This window comes from Arachis hypogaea, chromosome 12, assembly GCF_003086295.3.
Source record: "Arachis hypogaea cultivar Tifrunner chromosome 12, arahy.Tifrunner.gnm2.J5K5, whole genome shotgun sequence".
NCBI lineage: Eukaryota > Viridiplantae > Streptophyta > Magnoliopsida > Fabales > Fabaceae > Arachis > Arachis hypogaea.
In genome coordinates, this window is record NC_092047.1 from 7,714,843 (window position 1) to 7,739,211 (window position 24,369).

A 24,369-nucleotide genomic window follows, 5' to 3' on the forward strand; every position below is an offset into this window, starting at 1 on the left:
CTACCGTAGCTGCAGCTTTCAACACTACGATCGTTGTTGTTATTATTGCAGTCTACCTCTTCTTCTCCATCACACTTTAATACTCAATTTTGTTTCATTAGAATTTTTGTTTCCTGAAACATATTTTTAGTACATTAAAAATTTTAAAATCATATTTATATATCAATCCTACTATATATATATAAATTTTATAATAAATATTATTTTGATATTAATATTTTTTTAACAATTAAATATGTATCTTTTATATTTTATTTATTAAAAAATTTAAATATATAATTAATTAATAATAACCATATTTTTATACGAATGTCAAGAGTGTTTGGTATATAAATAGTATTTTTATTTATATATATAATACAAAAATATAAATAAATTATAGTTAATAATTAAAAGAGGTAAATACCAAATGGTATTCGAAAGATTCTGACGTTAACAAAATAGTACCTAATAACTTTTGTTATTGACAAAATAATCCCTAAAAGATTTTGAAATTTGACAAGCGTGTCTCCGAACTCGCCGCCGGCAAGCACAATACTGACATGGCCACCGTGTTTTGGTGACTTGGCAAACTACCAAAATTCAGAGAAAACAAACAAATTCATATACAATAATAAAAATAAAATAAAGCTTAATACAGACACCACCAAAACATGAAGCGGATTTAGATAAGGCCAGAAGAAGAACATCAGAGACAGAAGGCACAACACGACGGAACCAAGATGGAACACAGACAGAGGAGGTAGGGCAGCGACTGGGAGCGAGTAGCAAGCAAATACAAGCAGTGAAGGCGACAATAGTGAAGGCGCACAGACGACGCAATGCCGACGAAGGAGACAGACGATGCTAGCAGACGCAGAAGACCCGACGACGAGATGACGATAGTGCGGTGTCGGTGACACTGGCTCTGTAAGACTGAGAATGTTGAGCTCCACTGCCGTTTTGGAGGAGAGTAAGTTGAGAGTGTGAGACAATGTGTTGGGAAGGAAATTAGGGTTCAAAGGGACAAGGAAAGGGGATTAGGATTCAGAAAGGGGATTTTGGATTGAGAAGGGGGAAGTGCGTTGGGGGGGGGAGGGGGGCGATTAGGGTTAGGGAGGGGGAGGAAAGAATTAGGGTTGGGGAGGGGGAGAGAGTGCATTCAGGAAAGAAAAGGAGGGAGTGCATTGGGAAGGGGGAAGAGGAAGTCCGTTGGAGAGGAAGGATTAGGGTGGGGAGGGTTTTTGCCATGTCATTAAAACATCGTGGCCATGTCAGTATTGTACTTGTCGGAGATGTGCTCCGGCGAAACTCGTGGGTACGCTTGTCAAATTTTAAAATTTTTCAAAAACTATTTTGTCAATAACAAAAGTCAGGTACCATTTTGTCAGTGTCAAAATTTTTCGGATATTGATTTAGTATTTACCTCTAATTAAAAATTGTCTATAATCAAATTTTATAATATGAAAATATATATTTGATTCTCTATTATAATTATTTTGATGAGTTTTTACATGTACCAAATAGAAAGAAATAAAGCATCCGCTTCGTATTTTCTAACACAGATAAGGATATATATGTTTCATTTTAGCATAATTTCAAACTAAAATACTTGTTCTTTTTTTATTCTGTAATAAACCACAAAATTAATAATATTGCATATTTTGCCCATCTTGGAGAGATAAATTTATGCATGTATGTAATTGAATATTGCTGTTGCTATACTATTCAAAATAGTGAATTAAAAATAAAAGATGGGACTAAGTTAGTTCTGCGTTTTGTATAGGCGTGCCTGAATAAGAAAGCAATGAACCATTTGGAATGTTCATTCCTTTTGCAAGATGAAGATATGCGTGTCGACAATAATGATCCTTTGTCATGAAAGGATATTGAGGGTTGTCGTGTTCTAAAAAATTATGTCAAAAAAGTATTGGATATTAATTTTAGAGTAAAAGATAAATAGGTTCCTAACCTTTTAAAATGAGGACATTTTTGTTTCTCAAGATTGGAAAATACATTCCGATCCCTCACGTTTTAAAACGGCTGACAATCAAAAACGGCAACGGAGCCAGCTGACATGGAGGGGTAGAGAATAACGTGTCCGTTACACTTGCTGAAGTGGATTGGGACAAATTATTAGTGGACAAATTCGTTCCTTAATGACCAAAACGACGCCATAAGCATGAGTGAGCCCTATTTCATCAAAATGCAAGGTGGAAGCTATGGCCGCTGCTGGTGCGATCGTCCATGACGAGTGAGGGGGATTCTTCATCTTGCTTATCCTTTTTTCCATGTTTTATGAAGGTGCGGATTATGAGGAAACGTTTAGTTCGGAAAGCTTTTGACATGATTTTGGGGATATCTATGAGTGATAACAGGGAGGTATGTTCATATTTTGACGAATTTTAGTTGTACACATTCTGTCATTATCCCATTCTACATAGGATAAATTGTGTTAACTTAGATTCACTAATACTATCCGTATATCTATATGTGTTTATTCGTTTGACTAGATGTCTTGCTCTGTATGCAGGACTATGAGAAGTTCTAGGAGAATTTTGGCAAACATTTGAAATTGGGTTGTATTGAAGATCATGAGAATCACAAACGCATCGCTCCGTTGCTTAGGTTTTTCTCATCCCAAAGTGAAGAAGAACTGATCAGCTTGGATGAATATGTTGAGAACATGAAGTCTGATCAAAAAGATATTTATTATATTGTAGCCGATAGTGTGAATAGTGCAAAGAACACACCTTTCTTGGAGAGACTTGCAGAGAAGGATCTTGAAATATAAGTTTGTTTTCTTTCCTAAGTTTATAACTTTGTACGGATTAATTATATCATTTCTTAATATTGATTTTGTGTTTTTTTCTTAGGTACTGTTTTTGGTGGATCTAATTGATGAGGTTGCTATTCAAAACCTCAAGTCATATAAGGAAAAGAATTTTGTTGATATTAGCAAGGAAGACTTGGATCTAGGTATGTTCCTATTGCGTGGTGTATGGGAATAACATATCCCAAATGCTTGATATACTTCATGTTTTGGGAAAATATTCATTTAGTCAATGGTATCAGTATTTTCATCAACCAAATATTTAGTAGTCCTTGTCTTTCAGTGGATTCATCATGGCTTGGTTCTTCTTTATAGCTAGTTAAATTTGATTTGTTGTTTCTAAAGGTGATAAGAATGAAGAAAGGGAAAAGGAGATGAAACAGGAATTCGGCCAAACTTGTGACTGGATTAAGAAACATTTGGGGGATAAAGTTGCAAGTGTGCAAATTTCAAACAGACTAAGCTCTTCACCTTGTGTTCTGGTGTTAGGAAAATGTGGTTGGTCTGCAAACATGAAAAGGTGGGTCTTCCTTTCTATCATATACTTAATAACAAATTTTGAGGATTTTACATAACAAATTAACAATGTGCTCTATGTAGGCTAATGAAGGCACAATCTATGGGCAATGCCTCTAGCTTGGATTTCATGAGAAGCAGAAGGGTGTTTGACGATCGCACCAGTAGTGGTCAAGGCTTCCACCTTGCATTTTGATGAAACATGGCTCATTCATGCTTACGGCGTCGTTTTGGTTATTAAGGGACGAATTTGTCCACTAATAATTTGTCCCAGTCCACTTCAGTAAGTGTAATGGATACGTCATTCTCTACCCCTCCATGTCAGCTGGCTCTGTTGCCGTTTTTTGCCCAAAATAGACGGAGGGGTATAATTGTCAGCCGTTTTAAAACGTGAGGGATCGAAATGTATTTTCCAATTTTGAAAGACGAAAATGTCCTCGTTTTAAAAGTTCAGGGACCTATTTGTCTTTTACTCTTAATTTTAATATGGATGAATTTTTTGGTGACAACTTCTATGACAATTTGGAAAAAAGAGCTATTAATGATAAAGTTAGTGATTTATTCATAATTATTCAAGCATTCAAATTTTAAAAAGGTAAAGTTAGTAATTTGTACATTGACTTCTTTTTAACTTGAGAAAACATTCGAACGATGTCCTTTAGTCACAACGAAAAATAGAAAATGCTCAAGATTTTTATCCATTTTTGTTTTGGACTTGTGCAACTCACTCAATGTAATTCACTGTAAATAATTCAATGGAACTAAAAAAACTGCATCTCGACAAAACTAGAAATAGATGTTAAACAAAATAAATCTACGAAAAAGTTCTGCATCCATGTATTTTTTACATGGTTGTTAACCAAGTAATTTCCTCCACACGCGCATCCCCCATCCCTCACTCGTTTGTCATACACGCACTACATATAACGTGCTACAACATAAAGCTTTGCTCAACGTAAACCTTCTGCTGCAACGTAAACCTCCTCCTCCTCCTCCTCCTCCTCCTCCTTCTTCTTCTCTGCTCGTGTTCTTCCTTATTGATCTGCATTGCCTTCGTCGTTCTCCTCTGGTCGCGTTCATCTTTTCGTTTTCTTATTTCGATCTGGTTACGTTGCATTTATCTTCTTCCTATTCTTCTTCGTTTTCTTCTTTGATCTGCACTTCTGAATCGAAACAATAAATGACTCAACTTCAAATCAGGAGAGCGATTTGGATTACTCTTCTGAAACGAATCAAACTGACAAAGTTTGGATTATTCAATTTTGAATCGAATTGAATGGAATGCAATTGCTAATTTGAATTGAATTAAATGGACGGAGGTGTACTGAATTGAATTGATAATATGTAAATTGTAGGCAGAGTTATTTGAATTTGATTTTATATAATGGATTATGTTTCGTTCACTCAGTACTATACAATTGTTTCACCATGAGTACTATGTTCGATTCACCATGAGTACTGTGTTCGGTTCATTCTGCAGAAAGCTGTTTGAATTTGATTTTATATAATGGATTATGTTTCTTTCACTCAGTACTATACAATTGATTGTGTTTGGTTCACCATGAGTACTGTGTTCGATTCATCATGAGTACTGTGTTTGGTTCATTCTGCAGAAAGCTGTTTGAATTTGATTTTATATAATGGATTATGTTTCATTCACTCAGTACTATATAATTGTATTGTGTTCGGTTCACCATGAGTACTGTGTTCGGTTCATTCTGCACTATTTAAAACTCTTCTTCCTCACCTTCTACGGCTTCTTCACCAGAGAGAGAAGGAGAAAAAGTAAAAAAAAATACAGCAGCAACAACAACAAAAGAATTACGATAAGGAGAAAACACGTGAAGAAGAAGGAACGCGAAAAAGGAGGAAAAAGAGGAGAAGGAGGAATGCGAAGAAGAAGAAGAAGAAGAAGAAGAAGAAGAAGAAGAAGAAGAAGAAGAAGAAGAAAAAGTGTGGGGGAGAAGAAGCTTTGGGCAAGAGTGATTTCGTGTATGTTGGGCGCGTATATTTCACATTTCATTTAATGGTATTGGGTTTTTTTAGTGTTGGACTAACTTGGTTACATGGTTACATGGATGTGTAGCATCTCCCATAAATCTATATATTGGGGATTATAGAGGATCGCAAAATTAATTTTCTTTTTCTTTTTAAATTTAAAATGAGATAGCATATAATCTAAAATTATTAAGGGTAAAGTACTAAATTGGTCCTCTAGGTTTGGGCGTAATTCTGTTTTGGTCCTTAAGGTTTAAAGTGTTCTATTTGAATCCAAAAAAGTTTCATTTAGCATCAATTTAGTCTCACAGTGAGGTCAAAATTAAATAATTAACAAAATGTCCTACATAATAACAGTACAATAACAAAATCGATAATATGGAGAACAAGTACAAGCTCCAGAGGCATAAAATCAACCATTGATACATCAATACATTTATTTATTATTTTTTTTATAATATAAATAAAATATTTTCTATAAAACTAAAGAAAATGATAAATAAATATATTTATGCATCAATGGTTGATTTTGTGCCTCTGGAGCTTGTACTTGTTCTCCAGATTATCGATTTTGTTCTTGAACTGTTGTTATGTAGGACATTTTGTTAATTATTTAATTTTGACTTCACTGTGGGACTAAATTGATGCTAAATGAAACTTTTTTGGATTCAAATAGAACACTTTAAACCTTAAGGAGCAAAACAGAATTACACCCAAACCTAGGGGACCAATTTAGTACTTTACCCAACTATTAATTATAGGATATCAATAATACAAGGCAGGACATTGGTCCAATACCCTAAACCAGAAATAAAAAAAATTCTTTTTTTTTTTAAAAAAAAATTCTTTTCTTAACATTACAATAAAAGATAATTATAAAATAAACTTCAAAAACATCAAAAGTATAATTTTTTATAAAAACCTACATAATTTTTGCAAGGTCACACATTTTTCCACGCCATCATATATAACTACCTACACGCATTACAGCGTGAAAAAGATAACAACCCAAAAAATACAAAGTTGATGTTTTACTTCTTTCTATCAAGTGCAGGTTAAAACCCACCAATTATTTTAGTAAAATAAAAGTTAAACATAATCAATCTTGACAAAAAGAGTAAGTTTTCACCTGCACCTAGTAAGAAGAGGTGAAGCATCCACCTCCTATTGTCTTATACAAGTAAGGGTATATTTGTTCCGTTTTTAGCGTAATTTGAAACTGAAATATTTAATCCTCTTTTATTCTCTAATGGACCACAAAATTAATAATATTTGCATCTATGAAGTACGGACACTTCGCTGAATTACTGTGTCTGCGTGTCGGACATATTTCGGACACGACACTCGCCGACACTCGTCCGACACGCGTGTTTGTTGTGTCTAACCGTGTCTTAATAAAAAAATAAAAAATTCTTCTCCGGACACGCTTGGACACACCTAAATACCATCATGTGTCAGCGTGTCCAGTCTTATTCTTAACATATATTCTTAAAATAAATTTAGATATAGTATATATTATTATTTATTAAAACAAAAAATATTTTAAATACTTGATATAATTAAAATAAGACATTAAAAATAATTAAAAAAATTAATTTATATTTTAATATCAATAAAATATCAAAATATCATTACGATTTATTTAAAAAATATTTTATATTTTATATGTATGTGTGTCCCCATGTCATGTAAGATTTTAAAATTCGCGTGTCGGCTTGTCCCGTGTCATGTCGTGTCGTGTCCTGTATCCGTGTCAATGTCCGTACATCATAGATTTGCATAGTTTTTCGTCTTGGGAGATATGAGTCTATAGGAGGCTTTTATTGTGTTTGGTTCCAACCATAAAAAAAATACACCGAAACAAAAACTCCTTTTTTGCAGTGCCAAATAATAAAAAATTGAAAAAAAAACCCAAAACAACCCCTAACAATTGCTTCGAAAGACAACGAGGCCCTTCACAAAAAAAAAACTCAACTTGGCCCCTGACAATTACTTCAAAAGGACAACGAGGTCTCTGTGTCAAAAATAGTCAATGTTATTTTTTTGGCACAGGGGCTAATCAGTCCCAAAAATAAAGATTAGGGGCTGGATTGGGTATTTTTTTTTAGGGGCCTCGTTGTCCTTTCGAGTTAATTATCAGGGTCGGGTGGGGTATTCACTCTAAAAAAATCTTTGTTGATTTTTGATCATGGAAAGTGAAGGAATTACGGGAGAGAGATTGGAGAGGTCATGGGAGTAGTCGCCGAGAAATTAACGGTAGATTGAAAAACGCTGCCAGAGAAGAGGAACAAGGTCACTAGAGCGTCGGAACAGAGACATCTTTAACGCGCCGTCGATCACTGAAGGTTGTGGTAGGCTTAGAGAAGGGGGGTTGAATCTATGCCTTCCTTTTAAGTTGCTGTTATTATCCTTTTTAAACAAACTTTCAATTCTGATTCTGTTTGTACTTAGCAGCGAAAATTTATGAGACAATTTATTTTTGTCTCATGAATATCAGAAAACAGAACACAGCAGAGAAGAGAAAAGCTAACACCAGCATGTATCCTGGTTCGGTTACCTTGTGCTATGCAACCTACGTCCAGTCTCCTCCACAACTATGGAAGAATTTCACTATAGTTAACAGTATTACATACACCAATTTCACAGGATTGACCCAATCCTTTCACACTCAAGTTCTAACCTAACTTGACATTGGCTATGCTAATACCTAACTATTCACTCTTAGTGCTAACCCAACTAAGAAAGGGATTCCTCACAGGTACAAGATACAAGACATAGACATACCTAAAGAAATCAGAAAATAACTCTAGGCTTTTCTCTCAAGTGTATCTCTCAGCCTTTTTCCACTCATGGCTTTTTCTTAAGCTTTCTCACAATGCCTTTTCTCTCAAGAAATTACAGAAAGATAAACTTAGAAAAGTACATTACAATCAGTAAAACATGAAGGAGATTGACTTCATCAGCAGCCTCTTTGCTATGTGCAAAACCAGATTCGCAAACCTCAGCTTGAGTTCTTCAGTATTGGCCGAATGCTTCTTTGAAAGAAAGCATTATCCAAGTAGAGGAACTTCTTTACAGAACACTGTTCTCACACTCTGGTTTTCTCTCCTTGGTTTCTGAATGAGCAGCAAGCTTCTTTTATCTCCTTGCATGTTGCTTGGTTCTTCTTCCAAGGTCAACACCTTGAGCCTTGAGTTTCACCAACCCACAGAATCACTTTTTCACCTTAATCCTTAGAGAGGAAACTTTCCTTCTGACTTCCTCATCTTGACCGAAAGCCATAAAATAGAAACCATAGAAATCTTCCAAAAGTCAACTTGATCTGAACCCTTGAAAACCAACTTGGTTCCCAAGTCTTGTTTAAGACTGTAGATACACAGCAGGGAAGAACAGAAATCCTCTTTCCTTTGTATCCCATTTCGGATAGAGCAGAGAGTTGGGAAGAAGAGATGTAACCAAGTTGCATGTATGAGAAAAATATTTACCTATAACCTAAGCTTGATTTGGTTTAGATTTGTTGAGATGACTTCTGCCTTTCAAGCTTAGTTTCTCTTTCTTGCTTCTTTGGTGACTATCTTGGTGAAGAAGCTCTTTCTCTCTTTCTCTTTCTTACTTTTCTGAAGCTGATTTGACTTGGTCAGAGAGAGATGAACGTTGCTCTTGGTTAAGCAAAAGAGAGGGATTTGCTTTTCTGAAACCAGATCGGGCTTGGATTGGGTATTGGTATGCTTGGCTAGATTTGATTTCTTTGGCTTCTTTCCTTGCTTTTTCTTGGGCTCTTAATTTTTTGCTTTCAGCCCAATATCCTTGCTGATTGCTTTTTATTCCATTTGGGTTATTGAAATTTGGCCTACAACAATAAACAATTAGTTAAAAGTAAATATAAATAATCAACACTAATTATTTATTTTGCCCAAAAATAATGTTTGTCATCACTAATTGATTTAGTTAATTTCTTAACTCAACAATCACAAATTAGGGAGGAGGACATGTCCATGCGTGACAACGTCCAAGCGCGGCAACCATGATCCGACATCAACGAACAACAGAAACTGACTCTCCAAATCGAGGGAGGCGCGACAACACCCATGCGACAGCAATCACGACTTCTAGTGATGGTCATGGGCGTGAAGCGGGAGGCTTGGTCTCGGCTTCTTCTAAAGAGCAATGGAAGGTCATCTCCGATGACAATGGTGTATTGAACTGAAATTTGAATGGAAAAATAGGTTATGGCATTCTTGACTTAAAGCACATAGACGCCTGTTCATATCTATCGAAGCATTCAAACTTCAGGAAAGTAAAATTAGTAACATATTTATTGGCTTCTTCCCAACTTATGAAAACACCAGAATGATGATGTTCTTTGGTCATAGCAAAGAATAGAAAACTCATTGCAAATACTTAGTAGAACTAAAAAAAACTGCAGCTCCAAAGAACTACAAATACATGTTAAACCTAATGGATCTAGATATTGGAATTATAGAGGATTATTGCAGAATTAGTAATATAGAAAAAAAAAAAAAGGATAAACAAGAACACATCATTGAAATTGAATAAAAAAGATATATTGAAATTGAAACAAAAAAAAAATTATAGGTTGAAATTGAATATAAAGAGAATCACTCAACTTTTTATTCAATTTCTTGATATAACAAGAAACTTTTCAACTAACATAACTTGTCTACACCATAGTTTGGGAATTGAATCAAAGGATTCACTCAACCTTCTACCCAATTTTTCGATATAACAAGAGAGAGACTTACTCAACCTCACCTGTCTACACTATGGTTTCATCATAAAACCAAAATGGGGAGGGGGGGTTCACAACTCTAATCACTGAATACGATGACTACAATAATTTATGAGGTATTTATAACCTCTTATTAGATAAAAATAAAAAATCTTAAGCGCATAATATAAAATCTATTTTAGTAACTAAATAAAGAAAATCAAATATATCAAACTAAATTGAACATTCTAAAAATATAAATTAATAAATTTTTAAATAATACTTAAACTCTTCATATCACGAAAATTTAAAGCACGTATTATTCTCCTCTTTAAAAAAGATTCATCCTCGAATCTTGTAGTTGAAAAAAATATTGTATGAAAAGAACATATACAAGAAAGATATTTTTATTTTTTTCTCTTTTTTTTTTCTCTTTTCGGCTCTATGTTCTTTTTTATTTTTAAATAATAAAATCAACAAGAACGACAAAACAATAATAAAATACAAACAAGGAAGACAAAAATGACAAGAACATAAAAAATGATGCGAGAGATAGTGGAACTCTTTTTTTTAGACACAAGAAGAACAAATATAGATTAATAAGGATTAATCTAATACCTGAAATTTGATACCAAATGATACGAAATGAAAATAAACAAAAAGACAAGAAATAAAACCGAATAAAAAGATATATTAAAATTGAAATAGAAACAAAAAGGATAGGTTGAAATTGAATATAAAGAGAATCGCTCAACTTTTTATTCAATTTCTTGATGCAACAAGAAAGTGACTCATCAACCTAACTTGCCTACACCATAGTTTGATAATTGAATCAAAGGGACTCACTCAACATTCAATACAATTCTTCGATGTAATAAGAAATAGATTCGGTCAATCTCACTTGTCCACACCATAGTTTATCATGAAATCAAAAGGAGTTTTCATACCTTTAATCACTGAACATGACGACTACAATAATTTATGAGATATTTATAACTTCTTATTAAATTAAAATAAAAAAATTCTAAACCCATAATATAAAGCCCAATTTAATAGTTAAATAAAAAAATTAAAATACATCAAACTAAAATGAACATTTTAAAAATATAAAATAATAACTTTCAAATAATATTTGAACTTTACATATCACGAACATTTGAAACACGAATCATTCTTCTCCTCTTCAAAAAAGATTCGTTATCAAATCTTATAGTTGAAAAAAATAGTGCATGAAAAGAACAAATACAAAAACATATTTTTCTCTTTTTGCACTACATTTTTTATTTTTTTAAATAATAAAATCAACAAAAATAATGAAATAATAATAAAACATAAATAAAGAAGACAAAAATGACAAGAACATAAAAAAGAACGCTAGAGATACCAGAATATTTTTTTTACACAAGAAGAATAAATATAAATTAATAAATATTAATTTAATACCTAAAATCTGATAACAAATTATACGAAATAAAAGTAAACAAAAAGACAAGAAGTAAAACCGAATAAAAGGATACATTAAAATTGAAATAGAAACGAAAAAGATAGATTGAAATTAAATATAAAGATAATCACTCAACTTTTTATTCAATTTCTTGATGCAACAAGAAAGGGACTCTTCAACCTAACTTGCCTACACCATAGTTGGAGAATTGAAGCAAAGGAACTCACTCAACCTTCTACCCAAATTTTCGATGTAATAAGAGAGAGACTCATCCAAATTTATTTGTCCACACCATGATTTCATCATAAAACAAAAATGGAAGTTTTCACACATTTAATCACTGAATATGATGGCTACACTAATTTATAAGATATTTATAACCTCTTATTAGATTAAAACACAGAAAATCCTAAACCTATAACATAAAGTCTAATTTAGTAACTAAATAAAGAAAATCAAAATACATCAAACTAAAATAAACATTCTAAAAATATAAACTAATAACTTCTAAATAATACTTGAACTCTTCATATCACGAACATTTAGACTGCTTTTGTTTACAAAAATAAGACACTGAGACAGGGACACAAAGACACAAAATTGTGTTTGACAGAAGAGACATGGATAGAGATAATGTGTCCAGAGACACTGAATTAGTGTATTTTGTATCCATCCTAACAGGAAGAATACAGAGACACTAACAAGGAACACAACTTATTTTTCATTTTTCTTTTATTATTCTTGTTAATTTTTTATAATTATATTTTAGGAAAAGTCTTGGGGCCAGCAATTTTTTAAAAAGTTGGCCAGTATTTAACCATCAAAAGAAAATTGAATGATCCCACACCATTAGATTTAATCTCACACGATTAAAAATATTATTGATGGCCAATTGATGGTTACAAAACACAAAAGTTGCTGGTCCCTGGTAGTCCTCTATATTTTTTATTATTATATTTTTCATCTCAAATTTTTTGAATAAAAAAAAGAGAATAAATTATATTTTTATAATTTATTCTAGTATGTCACCAAACAGAATACAAGAACACAAAATTTTGTGTCTCTGTCCATCAGTGTCTTGTCCTGTCTTATTTTCAGTGTCTTGTCATGTCCTGTTCTAAAAAACAAACGCAACCTTAAAGCACGTATCATTCTCCTCCTCTTCAAAAATGATTCATCTTCAAATCATGTAGTTAAAAAAATAGTGTATAAAAAGAACAAATATAAGAAAAATAATTTTTATTTTTTTTTCTTTTCTTGTTTTTTTTGCACTTGATGCTTTTTTATTTTTTTAAAATAATGAAATCAATAACAACGACAAAACAATAATAAAACACAAACAAAAAAGATAGCAATGACAAAAACATAAAAAAGGATGTGAAAGACACTAGAATTTTTTTTGGACAAAAAAAAAGAATAAATATAGATTAATAAAGATTAACCTAATACTTGAAATTTGATACCAAATAATACGAAATGAAAATAAATAAAAAAGACAAGAAATAAAACCGAATAAAAAGATACATTGAAATTGAAATAAAAAAGATATGTTAAAATTGAATATAAAGAAAACCACTCAACTTTTTATTCAATTTGTTGATGCAACAAGAAAGGGACTTCTCAACCTAACTTGTCTAAGTCATATTTTGGAAATTGAATCCAAGGGATTCACTCAACCTTCTACCCAATTTTCCGATGTAACAAGAGAGGGACTCACTCATCTTCACTTGTTTATGCCACAGTTTCATCACGAAACCAAAATGAGAGTTTTCACACCTCTAATCACTAAACACGATGACTACAATAATTTATGAGGTATTTAGAACCTCTTATTAGATAAAAATAAAAAAAATTCTAAACCCATAACATAAAATCTAATTTAGTAGCTAAAAATAAAGAAAATCAAAATATATCAAACTAAATTGAACATTCTAAAAATATAATTAATAACTTCTAAATAATATTTGAACTCTTCATATCACGAATATTTGAACCACGTATCATTCTCCTCCTCTTTAAAAAAGATTCGTCCTCGAATCTTGTAGTTAAAAAAATAGTGTATGAAAAGAATAAATACAAAAAGATAATTTATATTTTTTTTTCTTCTTTTTGTTATTTTTGCACTGTATGTTTTTTATTTTTTTTAAATAATAAAATCAGCATGAACAATAAAACAATAATGAAACACAAATAAAGAAGACAGAAATAACAAGAACATAAAAAAAGACGCGAGAAATATTGAAAATCTTTTTTTTTTGGACACAAGAACAAATATAGATTAATAAATATTAATCTAATACTTGAAATCTGATATCAAATAATATGAAATGAAAATAAACAAAAAGACAAGAAGTAAACCCGAATAAAAAGATATATTGAAATTGAAATAAAAACAAAAAGGATAGATTGAAATTGAATATAAAGAAAATCACTCAACTTTTTAATGCAACAAGAAGGGAACTTCTCAACTTAACTTGCTTACATCATAGTTTGGGAAGGAATGGAATGGACTCACTCAACTTTCTACTCAATTCCTCTCAATTGTAACAAGAAAGAGACTCACTCAATCTCACTTGTCCACATCATGATTTTATCACGAAATCAAAATGGAGGTTTTCACACTTCTAATCACTGAATATGACTACTATAATAATTTATGAGTTATTTATAACCTCTTATTAGTAACTAAATATAGAAAATAAAAATACATCAAACTAAATTGAATATTTTAAAAATATAAACTAATAACTTTTAAATAATACTTGAAGTCTCATATCACAAATATTTGAAGCACGTATTAATTAGGTTTTTTTTTAAAATTAAAACAAAACTTTCGATACTTCAGCATATAGTCTTCTGAAACAATTAAATACCAGCTATCAATAATACAAGGTCCAATACCCTTCACCAGGAAAAGAAAAAAAATATTTATTGTAAATTTTTTATATTTAATAATACAATAAATGATAATCACAAAATAAATTCTAAAGAGGTCAAAAGTGCAATTTTTTATAGAAATCTACACAGCTATTGCCACAGTCATTGCAAGATCAAAAATTTTATCATGTCATCACACCTATCCATACATGTTACAACTTGAAAAAGACAATGACAAAAAGTATGAAATGAAATATCTACCTATTTTTGATATACAGAATAAAAAATTTTGCCACCTCATCACACTTATCCACAAGCATCACAACCTGTAAAAGAAAATGAAAGAAAGTATAAAGTGAAACATCTACCTATTCCTAATATCAAAAATTTTGCCACGCCATCACACCTATACATATGCGTCACACCCTAAAAGAGATATTGACAGAAAATATGAAGTGAAACATCTACTTGTTCCTGATAAAACTCACTTGTGACAAAATAAAGTATAATAAAAGTAAAAATTAATAATTTAAATAAAAAATAAAATTGATTATATCATTCTCAATTTCATAAAGTAACATTGTATCACATTAAATTGAAAAAAAATCCTAAACGACCATTGACAATTATCTTAAAAGATAACGAGATCCTCAACAAAAAAAAATCCTTTTCGGTCCCTGATATTTACTTTTGTGAGAGTGATTAGCCCCTTAATCAATATTTTCTATCGATATTAACGGAATAAGCTTACATGACATGTTAAAATGTTAATTTATCCATTAAGAACTAACTAGTATTAACAAATTTTTTTTTGTTGGGAGTTTCGTTGTCATTTAATGATAATTATTGTTGAGTCTGCAGTGAAATTTGGACTTCTAATAGATACAAAGTAATATGAAATTAATCACTATCCACAACGATGCACTTGTTATATATTTTGTAAAGACAAAACTAATATGAAAGATTGATTATATTAATGCTCTAATATGATGTGAATACTACACTTTTTCATCTGATACAAAATATGCAATGTAATTTATAATGCTTGAAACAACTAAAGAAAGAACGACTAACATTGTTTTCTAATTAAAGAAGGTTTATGTGACATGAGAAATAAAACTCCACTATTTTTTTTTAAATTTCTCATGGTTTTCCTAATCTTACTGAACACCTATTATTTCTACAATTCTCTACCTCAGTCACAATTTGATAAACTGACTCAAATTTTGAACAAACAAATTGTAGTAGTCGTATCTGGTTAGATCATCTTGACAATGACTGTCTACGTACCCTTTACCAGGATCAAACCAAACGTAGTTCCTTTATTCGCCATGTAATGCCTAATAGGGAATAATGTTGAGCAAATTCAAGAAATGTTGAAATTTATTTTTCGATACTATTTTAGTCAACATGTCTGCTAGGTTTTTATTTGTGTGTACCTTTACAAGAGAAATGTCACATTTCTCTATAATATCACACACAAAATGATACCTAATATCAATATGTTTGGTATGAGCATGATGAACCTGATTTTTAGCCAAATAAATCGCACTTTGGCTATCACAACTAAGATTCATACAACCTTGCTTAAAACCTAAATCATCTAGAAGACCCCTTAACCACAATGCCTCCTTCACCCCTTCTACTATTGCCATGTACTCAGCATCTATAATAGATAGTGTCATTATAGCTTGTAACATTGATCGGCAACTAACCGAAGCACCATAGATTTTAGATACATAACTAGTTGTAGATCGTAGTTTGTCTAGATCACCAGCATAATCAGAATCAACAAAATCGCTAATTTGACATGATGATTTACCACCAAAGCATAAACCTATTCCAATGGTATCCTTCAAGTACCTTAATATCCACTTGACTGCTTCCTAGTGTGTCTTTCCCAGGTTTGCCATAAACCTACTAACAACACTGACAGCTTGTGAAATGTCTGGGCGTGTACATACCATAGCGTACATTACGCTTCCTACAACACTTGCGTAAGGTACATTGTGTGAAAAAATAGTAAAGCTAATTTTAGAAAATATATAAATAAATAATAACTAAATAAAATGAGAGGTAATAAACAATCTTAGTTTATAACCTTAGAATTTTAGTGGTTGAAAAAGAGAAGAATTATATACCTCTAATTGACGGATGGTTCATATTGAAGAGACTCACCTATAAATTGAGTTTTTCTTTAATTCATTTCAATCAAGTCATCCAGATAGAATAACATAATATTTCTTTGATTAGTTTTCTCCTATATATGATAGAGAGAAGTGTGTTCTCCTTTTGTCAAGAGAGAGTGTTATTGTAATCTCCTTGTGATAGAGAGAAGTTGTAATTCTCAAAGAAAGTTATTCAATTGTTTCCATATTTTATACAAATTTCTAATTTTTTATCTCTATATTTTGCTGTGTCATTTGTCTGGTACCTAACAGTGGTATCAGAGCCAAAGGTTGCTGATTAATATATTTTTTTCCGCTGCGAGTTACCGTCTAAAAAAAATGGCAGCAAAGTATGAAATTCCAAAATTCAGTGGGAGTAATTTTTCCATATGAAAATTGAAGATAAAAGCCATTATGAGAAAAGACAATTGTGTGATAGCAATTGAAGGTAGACCCACTGGAGTTACAGATGAAAAATGGAAGGAGATGGACAATAATGTTGTTGCAAACTTACACTTGGCACTAGCTGATTCAGTTTTATCAAGTGTAGCAGAGAAAAAGACAGCAAAGGAAATTTGGGATGCTCTCACCAAATTATATGAAGTCAAGTCACTTCACAACAGGATATTCTTGAAGAGAAGACTTTATACTCTTCGAATGAGTGAGTCCACATCGGCAACGGATCACATCAACAATCTAAATACGCTATTTTTCCAACTTTCATCGTTGGAATATACCATAGCAGAAAATGAACGTGTAGAGCTCTTACTTCAAAGTCTACCAGATTTATATGATCAACTTATCATTAACTTAACTAATAATGTTTTGACTGATTATCTTTCTTTTGATGACATGGCTGCTGCAGTTCTTGAAGAAGAATCTAGGCACAAGAATAAGGAAGATAGATTAGAGAGCTCAAAACAAGCAGAGGCTTTGTTGATGACAAGAGGAAGATCAATGGAGCGTGGTTCCAGTGGGAGTCAAAGTAGACCAAAGTCACAAAGTAAGAAGCAGGTCAAATGCTACAATTGTGGTAAGAGAGGGCACTTCAAGAAAGATTGTTGGAATAAGAAGAGTATAGAGAAGGTTCCAGAATGATCAAGTTCTCAAGGATATGTTGCAAGTACCTCTGATGATAGAGAAATCCTGTATGGCGAAGCAACAATTGGTTCTAAAGGCAGTAAACAGCTCACTGATGTTTGGATTGTTGATTCAGGAGCAACATGGCACATGACTCCTCATCGTGATTGGTTTTGTACATATGAACCTGTCTTGGAAGGATCTGTGTTTATGAAAAACGATCATGCCTTAAAAATTATTGGAATGGGTACTGTCAAAATAAAAATGTTTGATGGTTCTATTCGTTCACTTCAAGGGGTAAGACACGTGAAAGGCTTGAAGAAGAATTTGTTGTCGATTGGGCAATTGGATGAACTTGGTTGTAAGACCCATATTGAAGGTGGGATCTTAAAAGTTGTTAAAGGAGCTCTTGTGGTAATAAAAGCAGAAAAGATTGCAGCAAATCTATACATTCTTATGGGAGATACTTTGCAAGAGGCAGAGGCATCAGTTGCTTCAACAAGCTAAGAAGAAATGACGATGATATGGCATTGCAAACTAGGCCATATGTCAGAAAGAGGCTTGAAGATTCTTGTAGAACGTAATCTCATTCCCAGGCTCAAATCGGTAAACTTATTGTTTTGTAAGCACTGCGTTACAAGCAAACAACATATATTGACGTTTGGTAGATCAACTGTTCGGAGCAAGCACATATTGGAGTTGATTCATTCTAATGTGTGGGAATCGCCAGAGATGTCCCTAGGAGGAGCAAAATATCTTGTATCATTTATTGATGATTACTCTAGGAGGCTATGGGTGTACCCGATCAAGAAGAAGTCAGACGTGTTTGCGATGTTCAAAGAGTTCAAAGCAAAGTTAGAACTTGAATCTGGAAAGAAGATCAAGTGTTTAAGGACAGATAATGGAGGAGAATATGTCGATGGTGATTTTCTAACATTTTACAAGCAAGCAGGTATTCAACGGCAATTCACAGTTGCATACATGCCTCAGCAAAATGGTGTAGTAGAGCGAATGAATAGGACTCTCCTAGAAAGAGCATGAGCTATGTTACAAAATACAGGTTTAGCTAAGTCTTTTTGGACAGAAGCTGTTAAAATCGCCTGTTATGTGATAAATCGGTCACCATCAACTGCAATTGGGTTGAAGACACCAATGGAGATGTGGCAAGGTAAGCCACCTAATTATTCTTCTTTACATATATTTGGTTGTCCTGTGTACGTAATGTACAATTCCTAGGAAAGAACAAAGCTGGACCCAAAGTCTAGAAAATGTATATTCTTGGGTTATGCTAACGGAGTTAAGGGGTATCGCCTGTGGGATCCCACTGCCCGCAAGGTAGTTGTCAGTAGAGATGTGATATTTGCAGAAGATGAATTGCAAAAGGAACAAGAAAATGACAGCACTGTTAAAGAGATAACCACTGTTCAAATAGATGAAAAATGCAGAGAAGGTGATCTTTCTGAAGCAGAACCACAGCACGAAGAACAAGAAGCAGAGGCCAATGACATAGAAGTTCGTCGATCCACTCGACAAAGAAGAATACCATCATGGCACTCAAATTATGTTTTGACAAACCATGATGCATATTGTCTTTTAACAGAAGATGGAGAACCAACAACTTTTATGGAGGCTATGCGCAATCCAGACGCTTCTATGTGGATGACAGCAATGCAAGAAGAAATTGAGGCATTACATAGGAACCATACCTGGAAACTTGTTGAACTTCCAGCAGGTCGAAAAGCCATTGGTAGCAAATGGGTTTACAAGATCAAACGAGATAGTAATGATCAGGTGGAACGATATCGTGCAAGATTGGTTGTCAAGGGATATGCTCAGAAAGAAGGTGTTGACTTCAATGAAATATTTTCTCCAGTGGTGAGACTAACTACTATTAAAGTAGTTTTGGCTATGTGTGCTGCATTTGATTTACATCTAGAGCAATTAGATGTAAAGACTGCTTTTCTTCATAGAGAACTTGAAGAAGAGATCTATATGCTCCAACCAAAAGGTTTTGAAGAACAAGGAAAAGAAAACTTAGTTTGCAGGTTAACTAAATCTCTGTATGGTCTAAAGCAAGCGCCAAGGTGTTGGTACAAGAGATTTGATTCTTTCATTATTAGCCTTGGATACAACAGACTTAGTTCAGATCATTGTACTTATTACAAGAGGTTTGGTGATAATGATTTCATCATTCTGCTATTGTATGTGGATGACATGTTGGTGGTAGGTCCCAACAAATATCAAATCCAAGAATTGAAGGCACAGTTGGCTAGGGAGTTTGATATGAAAGACTTGGAACCAGCAAACAAGATTTTAGGGATGCAAATTCACCGAAACAAAAAAGATAGGAAGATTTGGCTATCGCAAAAGAATTATTTGAAGAAAATCTTGCAACGCTTCAATATGCAAGAATGTAAGCCAATTTCAACCCCACTTCCTATGAATTTCAAATTATCCTCAAGTATGTGCCCTAGTAGTGAAGCAGAGAGGATGGAAATGTCTCGAGTACCGTATGCATCAGCGGTGGGAAGCCTTATGTATGCCATGATCTGTACAAGGCCAGATATTGCTCAAGCAGTTGCGGTGGTAAGTTGATTTATGGCAGATCCGGGTAAAGAGCATTGGAATGTTGTTAAGAGGATCTTGAGATACATCAAAGGGACCTCGAATGTTGCATTATGTTTTGGAGGATCGAAATTCATTGTCAATGGATATGTCGACTCAGATTTTGCAGGTGATCTTGATAAACGAAAATCTACTACAGGATATGTGTTCATGCTTGCAAGAGGAGCTGTGAGCTGGCTATCTAAATACAAACTGTTGTAGTTTTATCTACTACAGAAGCTGAATATATGGCAGCTACACAAGCATGCAAGGAAGCTATTTGGATCCAAAGGTTGATAGAAGAACTCGGGCACAAACAACAGAAGATTTCTGTGTATTGTGACAGTCAGAGTGCCTTGCACATTGCAAGGAATCTTGCCTTTCATTCAAAAACAAAACACATTGGAGTACAATATCACTTTATTCGGGAAGTAGTAGAAGAAGGAAGTGTTGATATGCAGAAGATTCACACGAAAGATAACCTAGCAGATGCCATGACAAAACCAATCAACACAGAAAAGTTTGAATGATGTAGATCCTCATACGGCCTATGGAATACATGAGCAACATGAATTTTAAAAATTTATCAAAATTAGCTTTAAGTGGGAGATTGTGAAAAAATAGTAAAGCTAATTTTAGAAAATATATAAATAAATAATAACTAAATAAAATGAGAGGTAATAAACAATCTTAGTTTATAACCTTAGAATTTTAGTGGTTGAAAAAGAGAAGAATTATATACCTCTAATTGACGGATGGTTCATATTGAAGAGACTCGCCTATAAATTGAGTTTTTCTTTAATTCATTTCAATCAAGTCATCCAGATAGAATAACATAATATTTCTTTGATTAGTTTTCTCCTATATATGATAGAGAGAAGTGTGTTCTCTTTTTGTCAAGAGAGAGTGTTATTATAATCTCCTTGTGATAGAGAGAAGTTGTAATTCTCAAAGAAAGTTATTCAATTGTTTCTATATTTTATACAAATTTCTAATTTTTCATCTCTATATTTTGCTATGTCATTTGTCTGGTACCTAACACATTGTCCATTTAAGCCTTATCTTCTACTATTGTAAGAGATTGTTTACCTAAAAGCCTAAAATGTGGAGCCAATAGAGTCACAATTGGCTTAACATTTTTATTCCAAACCTTTCGATAACCCATTCAATGTAGCCTTTTTGACTTAGGAACAATTTTTGACTGGATCTCTCTCTCTTCTAATCTCCATGCCTAAAATTTTTCTCGCAGTACCCAAGCGACAAACCTGACCTTCTTTACCCTCAACCTTAAAACTCTCAGGTTGATACATGTAAATTTCTTCCTCTAAATCACCGTGTAAGAACGCTGTCTTTACATCTAGTTATTCTAACTCAAGATCGATATGAGCTACAAGACTTAAAAGCATCCGAATAAAAGTGTGTTTCACCACAGGAGAAAATATCTTATTATAATCAACTCCTTCTTTTTCTGCGAATCCCTTGGCCACTAACCTAATCTTGAATATTGTACCATCTGATTTAGGAGGATCTTCTTTTGTTTTATACACCCACTTACAACCAATAGTAGTCTTTTTCACGGGCAATAGGACCACCTCCCATGTCTTATTTTTATGAAGAGACTACATATTTTCTTCCATAACAACTAACCATCTCTCACTATCCTTATCCTTGATAGCTTGTTTGAAGGTAATTGGCTCATCATCACCCACCTGAGAGTGCATACTCTACCAAATTTAATTTCCCATAATGCCTCAGAGGCTTGTCTGACCCAAGTTTCTGTATGAGTTTGTAATTCTTCTTTGGCCTAGTAGATGCCAAAGAATCCTGTTGTTGCTGTTGTAATACATGCGTATTTTCTCGCTGAATCAGCTCATGATTAAGTTCATCGTCCTCCTCATCTTCGTGAATAGCATTAAGATGCTCCACCTGAACATGACTAGAGTCTATTAGTTAGTTTTTAGACTCTATCTCTACTACTTTAGTGTTTATAGTTTTTCCAACATTACCAACATTTGGCGTCATAACTTTAGACAAAGCTACCATAGATCTTTCATTAAAGGTCACATCCTTATTGATTACAAACTTCGAATCACTTACGCTCCAAAGACGATAGCCTTGAACCGCTCTTGGATACCCCAAAAAATTGTCTTTTTAGCTCTTTCATCAAGTTTATTGTCTTTGACATGATAATAAACCGTGCATCCAAAGACTCTGAGTTTCTCGTAATCTGCATGTTCCCCTGACTACATCTTATAAGGTGTGTCTCCATCAAAAGAAGAATGTGGAGATCGATTTACTATATAGCACAATGTAGCAACTAACTCAACCCACCATTATCTGTCTAACCCATAATTAGAGTGCATACACCTTGCCTTCTCAAATAGTGTACGATTCAGTCTTTCCGCGACTCTATTCTATTGTGGTGTGTCTCTAACTGTCAGTATCTCACAATGCCTTCTTGATCACAGAATTCCTTGAAAGCTCCATCCATATACTCTGTGCCATTATCAGATCGCAAAGTTTTTAGCTTTTCACCTGTTCTATTTTCAACCATTGTTCTCCACCGCTTAAAAGTATCAAATACTTCATTCTTATGCTTGAGGAAGTAAACCCAAGCATACCTTGAATAATCATTAACAAACGTAACAAAGTACCTGGAACCACCTTTGGAAGTAACTTTAGCCAGACCCGAAACATTAGTATGCCCGTAGTCTAACAACCCTCTGCTTTTGTGTTTGCTTGTAGAAAACTTTACCCTGTGTGCCTTTCCATATACATAGTGTTCACAAAACTCAATTTGTGGTTTCTTCATATTTTTCAGCAAACTTTTTCCGCTAAACAACGATAGACCCTTTTCCAACATATGCCCAAGCCGCATGTGCCAAATCCTCGTGCAGTTTGTTTGGTCTTTATTTCCACCGATTTCAACTGCTAGCTCACCTATAACAGTTGTCCCCAAAAGAGGATAAAGATTCATGATGAACCTCCTTCATCATTACTAAAGAACCACGAACAACTTTTAAAATCTCATTTTCAGTAACAATTTTGTAACTATTTTTCTCTGACAAACCTATAGAGATCAGATTTTTTGCAAGTCAGGAATATGTTTCACATCCTTCAAGGTTTTTACAACTCCATTATGCATCTTGATTCTTATAGTACCTACCTCTACAGTTTTGCAAGCATGATTGTTGCCCATCAAAACTATGCTGCTATTAGTGCTTTAATAGGTAGTAAACAACTTCCTATTTGGACACATATGGTGAGAGGCTCCAGAATCAAGCATCCACTTACCGGATATCTCGTAAGAATAATCTATTATATAGTAACAATTTTCATCATCATTTAAGACGTAACTTGCTTCTTATTTTTCTTGAGTTGCCATTATTCTGTTTCTTGGAATTTATCTTCTTATTTGGGCAATTTGTTTTAAAATGTCCAGGCTCATCATATTTAAAGCATGTTCTCTCCACGTGAGGTCTAGATTTTAGTCTAGACTTTCCACGCTTACCTTTTCCTCTTTTATTACTCATCCCTCTAACTGTAAACAATCCTTGTGCTTGATCATTATACTATCTTCCATTTGAAGACGACATTACACTCGTAGCAACTTTACGTAGATCATCTTCTAAAAGTGATGCCCTTGTCTTATCCATAGCAAGAGTGTCACCCACCAGTATCAAAGTCTGTACCATATTTTCATAGAACTTCGGTAATGAAAGTAATAATATGAGTGCCTGATCCTCATCATCAATCTTCACATCTATATCCTTTAAGTTTGATATAATCTTATCAAACTTATTAATATATTCTCGAATTGAGGTGTCTTCCTCTATCTTGCAGGTATACAATTTAGATTTTAAGTTGATCCTGTTAGTTAGAGTCTTTGTCATGAAGTTATTCTTTAACTTTAACCAGACGCCTGCTGCAATTGCTTCTTCATTCACCAAGAAAGCAACATTTTTTCAAGACATAAGATTATCGCAGCCCGCGCTTCAAGATCTAATTCTTCCCAATCCTCATCCTTCATATCTTCTGACTTTTTCTCTTTTCCCGCCAGTGCCTTGTGCAATTTCTGTGATATAAGCAAATTTTTTATCTGCATCCTCCAATAGGAAAAATAATTTTTTCCATTAAATTT

General features: G+C 33.3%; 1 pseudogene; it reads left to right on the plus strand.

Annotated features, from left to right (window-relative positions):
• The first annotated feature begins 921 nt into the window (after positions 1-921).
• On the plus strand, positions 922-3,524 carry LOC112729590 (heat shock protein 90-6, mitochondrial-like; annotated as a pseudogene).
• The last annotated feature ends 20,845 nt before the right edge of the window (positions 3,525-24,369 follow it).